Source organism: Nomascus leucogenys, chromosome 10 (genome assembly GCF_006542625.1).
Source record: "Nomascus leucogenys isolate Asia chromosome 10, Asia_NLE_v1, whole genome shotgun sequence".
NCBI lineage: Eukaryota > Metazoa > Chordata > Mammalia > Primates > Hylobatidae > Nomascus > Nomascus leucogenys.
In genome coordinates, this window is record NC_044390.1 from 33,526,923 (window position 1) to 33,535,529 (window position 8,607).

An 8,607-nucleotide genomic window follows, 5' to 3' on the forward strand; every position below is an offset into this window, starting at 1 on the left:
GAGATGTGATTACAAATGCAAAATCAGAGTGATGGGATCCACCATTGTGAGCTTTGAAGATGTAGGAAAAGAACCTATGAACTAAGGAATGTGGGTGGCCTCTGGGAGCTGAAAAAGGCAAAGAAAATGACTCTTCCCCTATATCCTCCAGACAGGAATGCAGCCCTTCCTATACTTTAATTTAATTTTATTTCATTTATTTATTTTGATACAGTATCTCACTCCGTCGCCCAGGCTGGAGTGCAGTGGCGCGATCTCGGCTCACGGCAACCTCCATCTCTGGGGTTCAAGCAATTCTCATGCCTCAGCTTCCCAAGTAGCTGGGATTACAGGTGTGTGCCAACATGCCCCACTAATTTTTGTATTTTTACTAGAGACAGGGTTTTTCCATGTTGGCCAGGCTGGTCTCAAACTCCTAATCTTAAGTGATTTGCCCGCTTCAGCCTCCCAAAGTGCTAGGATTACAGGGGTGAGCCACCATGCCTAGCCCCTGTACCTTCATTTTAACCTAGTGAGACCCATGTTAGACTTCTTACCTACAGAACTGTAAGATAATAAATTTGTGTTTTTTTAAGCCACCAAAATCATGATAATTCCATTACAGCAGCAATAGAAAGCCATACAGTGATGTTAAAATGTGTCATTTAATTTCCAAATATTTGGAGATTTGCCATAACATCTTTTTCTGTTATTGATTTATAATTTGATTGTTATGGCTTGAGAACATACTTCATATGATTTTTATTCTTTGATTTGCAGTCTGACCTCTGTATCCACTGGTTCCATATTTGAGGATTCAACCAACCACAGACAAAAAATATTTTAAGAAATAAAAAGGTCAGGTATGGTGGCTCATGCCTGTTATCCCAGGACTTTAGCAGGCCAAGGCAGGAGGATTACTTGAGCCCAGGAGTTCAAGACCAGCCTGGGCAATGTAGCAAGACCTCATCTCTAAAAAAAGAAATAATAACAACAACCAGAAAAACAACTAGCCAAGGATGGTGGCATGCACCTGTAATCCCAGCTACTCAGGAGGCTGGGGTGGGAGGAGTGGTTGAGCCTGGGAGGTTGAGGCTGCAATGAGCTGAGACTGTGCCCCTGTACTCTAGCCTGGGCAACAGAGCAATACATTGTCTCAAAAAAATTAAAATTACAAATTACAATACAACAATAAAAAGTAATACAAATAAAAACCAACACAGTATAACAACTATTTACATAGCATTCACATTGTAGTAGGTATTATGAACTCTCATTTGAAGTATATGGGAGGATGGGCATAGGTTAGACACAAACACTACTCAGATTTTGGTTTCCTCTCAGGTTCCTGGAACCAATCTCCTTTGTATACTGACAGATGACTGTAGTTTAAGTGTCTCATTGCCAAGATTTTGATCTATCTTCGTGAACGTTTTATGTGTATTTGAAAGGAATGTGCATTATGCTGTTGTTGAGTGAAGTTTTTTATAAATGTCACCTTGGTCAAGTTGATAAAGTTGTTCAGATCTTTTCTATTTTTATTGATTTTCTGTCTCCTCAAGTCTCCAACTTCAATTGTGGACTTGTCTATTTCTCCTTCCAGTTCTATTAGGTTTGTTTTTGTTTGTTTTGTTTATCTGTTTGTTTCTTTGAAGACAGGATCTGGCTCTGTCACCCAGACTAGAGTGCAGTGGTAGGATCTCAGCTCCCTGCAACAACCACTGCCTCCCAAGCTCAAGCTATCCTCCCACCTCAGCCTCCCAAGTAGCTGGGACCATAGGTATGCACCACCATGCCCAGCTAATTTTTGTATTTTTTATAGAGATGGGGGTCTCACTTTGTTGCCCAGACTGGTCTTGAACTCCTAAGCTCAAGTGATCCGCCTGCCTTGGCTTCCCAAACTGCTGGTATTTCAGGTGTGAGCCACCATGCCTGGCCAACAGTTCTGTTAGTTTTTGTTTCACGTATTTGAAACTCTATTTTTAGGTGCATCCATGTTTTGGATTTCTGTCTTCTTGGAAAATTAATCCCTCTATTATTATGTAATGTACCTATTTATTCTTGATATTATTCCTTGTTTCAAAGTCTACTGTGTTTGATATTAATATAGATATTATAGCATTCTTTTCATTGTTGTTTGCGGGGTATATTTTTTTCTATCCTTCTACTTCTGTTCGTTTCTTTGTTTGAGATGGAGCCTCGCTCTGTCACCGGGCTGGAGTGCAACTGCACAATCTTGGCTCACTGCAACCTCCACCTTCCAGGTTCAAGGGATTCTCCTGCCTCAGCCTCCCGAGTAGCTGGGATTACAGCACGCGCCACCACACCCAGCTAATTTTTGTATTTTTAGTAGAGACAGGGTTTCACCATGTTGGCCAGGATGATCTCGATCTCTTGACCTCGTGATCTGCCCACCTCAGCCTCCCAAAGTGCTGAGATTACAGGAGTGAGCCACCGTGCCTAGCTATCTTTCTACTTTTAACCTATGTCTATGGATTTCTTATAAAAGCATATAGTTGAGCCTTGCTTTTTAATCTGGTCTGACAATCTCTGTCTTTTAATTGGTATTCCCAGTCCAAATTAAGCCCATTAACAGGTACTGTCAGTAGATGACTTTGCCGTCTTGATTACTAAAAACTAGATTGATAGATATGTTCTCCCTCAACTTTCAATTCTCCTATTTAATAATAATGGCAATGGTTGTAATTATTCAGAATTTTCTATGTACTAGACTTCTTTTTACATGTATTAACTAATTTAATCCTAACAACAATTTTGTGAGCATTATTAGTATCATCCCAATTTACAGATTAAGAAAACCAAGTGACAGTTGGGTGCAGTGGCTCACGCCTATAATCCCAGCACTTTGGGAGGTGGAGGCAGGTGGATCATGAGGTCAAGAGATCGAGACCATCCTGGCCAACATAGTGAAACCGTCTCTACTAAAAATACAAAAATTAGCTGGGCATGGTGGTGCACACCTGTAGTCCCAGCTACTCAGAGGGAGGCTGAGGCAGGAGAATCGCTTGAACCCGGGATGTGGAGGTCGCAGTGAGCTGAGATCACGCCACTGCACTCCAGTCTGGCAACAGACTGAGACTCCATCTAAAAAGAAAAATAAAAGAAAACCAAGTGACAGAGAGGTTTAAGTAACTGGATCAAGATCACACTAAGAAACATTAGAGCGGTTTCCAAATGCAAGCACTAGGGCTTCAGATATTAATGCTACACTATATTTCTTCACCACCTTTAATGGGGTTTCTTCCATTTCTTCTTCTTCTTCTTTTTTCTTTTCTTTTTTTTTTTAGATGGAGTCTCCGTCGCCTAGGCTGGAGTGCAGTGCAGTGGCACAATCTCAGCTCACTGCAACCTCTGCCTCCTAGGTTCAAGCGATTCTCCTGCCTCGGCCTCTGAGTAGCTGGGATAACAGGCACGCATCACCATGCCTGGCTAATTTTTATATTTTTAGTAGAGACGAGATTCACCACGTTGGCCAGGCTGGTCTCGAACTCCTGACCTCAAGTGATCTGCCTGCCTCGGCCTCCCAAAGTGCTAGGATTACAGGCGTGAGCCACTGCGCCCGAACTCTTCTTCCATTTCTAATCCACATTTCAAGAAGGATGTCTTCCTGCATTGTCTCTACTTTTTTCACTTCTTAACCATGCCATCTGCTCCCCTAGTACTATTCTGATATAATTAACAATAATCTTCATATTGTCAAATCCAATAGACATTTCTTAGTTATTCCTCTGGCATTTTCTGCTGTATTTGACTTTACAAATTTCTCTCCTCTAAACTGCATAAGATATTTCTTCTCTGTATTCCCATAATGCCCTATATACATTCTTATTTTTGCAGTTATATAATGTATCATAATGAAATGTTCAGAAGTATTATGGTCTAAATGGGCCCCTTAAAATTCTTATGTTGAAAATTAATCACCAATGTGATACTAAAAGATGGAGTCCTATAAGAAGTGATTAAGTCATGAAGGCAGAACCCTAATGGATGGGATAGGGCCTTTAGAAGAAGACTTGAGAAACTGGATTCACTCTTCTCACTTTTTCCACCATGTGAAAGGACATAGTGTTCAACCCCCTTTTGCCCTTCCATCCTTTCTGACATGTGATGACACCTAGATGATGCCGTCTATGAGGAAAATGCCCTCACCAGACACAGAACCTTGATCTTGGACTTCCCAGCCACCAGAACTGTGGGAAATAATTTCAGCTCTTTATAAATTACCCAGTCTTTGTTATATTGTGATAGCAGCACAGGTGGACTAAGACAAGGAGCCGGATTGTTCACTGTGTCATAAGCTCCCTGACATCAGATGCTGTTTCTTATTTATATTTGTATGTCCAGTGACTACTATAGTGCCTGGCACATTGTAGGCATTAAAAAATAGTTTGTTAAATCAATAAATAATTGAAAACCATTTATTAATAACGGGTATATTATTTGTTGTCACTTTTACAGCAGCAAACAAGAAAACCTCTCCAGGCACAGATTTTATGAGCTATATTATTATTATTATTATTATTATTATTTGAGACGGAGTCTTGTTCTGCTTCTCCGGCTGGAGTGCAGTGGCACAATCTCGGCTCACTAAAACCTCCACCTCCTGGGTTCAAGCAATTCTCCTGCTTCAGCCTCTCAAGTAGCTGGGATTACAGGCCCCCGCCATCACACCTGGGTAATTTTTGTATTTTTAGTAGAAACAGCGTTTCACCGTGTGGGCCAGGCTGGTCTCAAACTCTTGACCTCAAGTGATCCACCCGCTTTGGCCTCCCAAAGTGCTGGGATTATAGGCATGATCTACTGCGCCAGGCCAGCTATATTGTTTTTTATGATTCAATAAGGAGATAAAGCTTGGCTGAAACTCAATGATTCTTCTCTTCCCCAATAGGACCCCTTATGATGCTCCGTGGAAAAAGGGAAATTAAATATGTTAATTTGTCAATTAACAAATAAATAAATAAATTGATATTATGGCCTTATAATAATATCCCCTAGCATGATTTTCATTAGAAAGACTATTGCCATGAACTATGGGCTTGACAGCATTAATATAGCATCTTACTGCCTCCATCTTCATGAGCTTTCTTTAATGTTCGAAAGCAAAGGAACTTTCTTTTTTTTTTTTTTTTTTTGAGACAGAGTCTTGCTCTGTCGCTCAGGCTGGAGTAGAGTGGTGCAATCTTGGCTCACTGCAAGCTCCGCCTCCCGGGTTCACGCCATTCTCCTGCCTCAGCCTCCCAAGTAGCTGGGACTACAGGTGCCCGCCACCGCGCCCAGCTAATTTTTTGTATTTTTAGTAGAGATGGGGTTTCACCATGTTAGCCAGGATGGTCTCGATCTCCTGACCTCATGATCCGCCCGCCTCGGCCTCCCAAAGTGCTGGGATTACAGGCGTGAGCCACCGCGCCCAGCCTAAGCAAAAGAACTTTCATCAACCATTTTCAATCACTGACTCTGTAAGTTCAAGAATTTCAGGGACTGCTACAAAGAATCGGTTTGATTATTAAGTCAAAGCTAGACTTTTGCTTTCAGGCTTAAAGAAGTAACTACTCTGGGACTCCCCTCCCTCCTACTGTAGACAACAAGAAACAGGGTGGAGAGGGTGGAATTAAACAAATGGACAACAGGCAGCACAGGACTGTGATCTTTGAGTGAAGGGAAATAATCTAGATGAGCATGGTAACTGCACTGGCTTTCTGTCTGGGGACAATTTCTAACCACAGTGTAGGAAGGTCTCATTAAGATGGGATGATAGTAATTGAAGTTCAGGGGTTCCAAAGCAGCTAAAATTTGTGGGACAGTAAATAGGAGAGAAAGGAGCTAGAAAAAGAACTCCAGAAATTTGCATAGGGTTTCCTCCCTTGAGTCTTTGAGACTAAATTCAAATCTGTGTGCTCGAAGGGTGAAACTCCATGAGGCTGGGCAAAGAACAAATGCTGTGGAATGAACATTTACAGAGGTGCTGTAATGTAGAAAATTTCTAGAACTCCCAAAATCCTGGGGATCATTTTAGTGCCCATCAGAGAGAGTAGAGAGACCTCATTGAATAAATGGGCCATTGAGTAGAGATCCCAGAGGGTTTCAGCTTAATAGTGGAGCTAAACTAGTTCTATATTAAAGACTACCTCTACTTACCTTAAAACACGTAAAATCAAACCTTGAAAAGATGAAGTTGATCCAAAAGTCACTTAATTATCTGTCAGAATGAAGTTCAATACTCCATAGGAATACTACAATAACTTTAAAGGAATATTACAAAAAACTTGTGAAGACAGAAATCACAGTTCAGGGAGATTAGGCTGCTAGAATTGTGAGACAGAGAACTAGAGGGTAGGGCATTGAGTAGACAGAGACTTCTGGAGAACTGTAGAGGGGCTTCATAAAATATTTGACTAAGTACTGATTTGCACATGACTGAAAGGAATTTTGGAAATAGACACTGGAAAGGAATGAGCAAAATAATTACCGGCATTCATACAGAGAATAATTTGTGTTCCCACCAGCTGGATTGGAGAGGCCTCATCATAGACAGGGCATTGGGTATAGCCCTTAGAAGAGTCAGGCCTTAGGAGTGTGGACAAACAGCCAAGTAAAGTCTTCTCTGGACCCACCATAACAAGCTTAATACAAATCCTCAAATGGTTCAAACTGACGCTCAAGTGTATTAAAGTGAACATCAGAACAAAAATCAAAACTCTTTAAAAGGATACAAAAATTCAATACTTCACAATGTAAAGTTCACAATGTACAGCATCTAACAAAAAATGGCTCAGCCTGCAAAGAAGCAGAAAATATGATCCATAACTAGGACAAAAATTAGCCAATAGAAATGGGACAAGAAATGACAGTGTGATGAAATTGGCAAGCAAAAACATTAAAACAGCTACTATAAATTTAAAAAATACACTAATGAATTAAATGAAAATGTGAACATGAGGAGAGAAATGGAAGACATAAAAAATGTTAATAAAATTTTTAGAGATAAAACTATAACTTATTAAATGAAAAATACACCGGATGGGATTAAGAGCCCATTAAACATTGCAGAGGAAACAATCAGTGAACTTGGGTAAGAACAATAGAAACTATACAAAATGAAGTATACAGAAAAAAGATCAAATATAAGTGAATTGAGCCAAGGGGCAATATCAAGTGGTCTAATGTATATGTAAATGAAATCCTAGCAAAAGATAGGTGAGCAAAAATATTTGAAAGATGGTCAAGTACTTTCTAAATTTGATTAAAAACTGTCAGTCCAGAGTTCCAAAAAAGTCAACAGAACCAAAGTAGAAGCAGTATATAGAAAGCTCCATAAAAGGAAATCAGTTTCAAATTGTTGAAAACCAGTGGAAGAGAAAAGCAGCCAAAGGAACAAAGATTTTTAAAAAGTAACAATTTTCTCATGAGAAGTTATGCAGACCAGAAAACAATCAAATAGTATCTTTAAAGTGCTAAAAGAAAAAATATTGAACCAGTAACCATCTACCAGTGAAAATGTCTTTCAAAAATGAAGTCATGTCCAATCCTGGAAGCTAAGCATGATTGGACCTAGTTAGTACTTGGATGAGAGTCTGTTGAGTGAGGTAGGTTTATTAAAAAATAAATTTAAAAATTTAAAAATGAAGTTAAAGTAACTTTTCAGATCAATGAAAGCTGACAAAATTCATTGCAAGTAAATGTGCACTATAAGAAAACTCTCTAGGCAGAAGAAAAATTATGAAAATGTGGATATGTGCAAAGGAATGAAGAGTACCTGGAATGAGAAATCTTTGAGAAAGAAACATTAAATTTATTCCTCATATTTTAATGTCTTTAAAAGATAATTATTTGTAGCAAAGCAGACAAGTAGAGAAAACTCACAATGCTAAAAGTTGCCTCTTTGAAAATATTAAAACAACTGATAAACCTGGCAAGAATAAGAAAGAAAACTCAAATTATTAATATGAGAAATAAAAGAGGGGCTATCATGACAGATTTTATGGATATAAAATCCATGAAAGAAAATCTCATGTGAATTAATGCCTGCATGAAATGGAAAAATTCCTTTAACTGACTCAAAAAATAGAAAATTTGAATAGCACTATAGCTATTAAATAAAATGAATTTATGATTTATAAATTTTAGGCAAAGAAAGTTTCAGAGCCAGATGACTTCACTGGTGAATTCTACCAAATACTTAATGGAAGAAATAATACCAATCCTACACATAGTTTTTCAGAGGATTAAGGACAAGGGAACATTTTCAATTCATTTTGTGTTATGTATTTTTATTTTTTATGTTTTTGAGTCAGAGTCTCACTCTGTCACCCAGGCTGCAGTGCAGTAGCATGATCGCATCTCACTGTAGTCTTGACCTCCTGGGCTCGTTTTCCTCTCACTTCAGCCTCCCAAGTAGCTGGGACTACAGGCATTTGCCACCACACCCAGCAAATTTTCTCTATTTTTTTTGTTGAGATGGGATCTCCCTATCTTGCCCAGGCTGGTCTCAAACACTTGGGCTCCAGGGTTCCTCCCACCCTGGCCTCCCAAAGTGCTGGGGTTACAGGTGTGAGCCACCATGCCTGGCTGCAACTCATTTTATGATGCCAGCATTACCCTAAAAGCAAA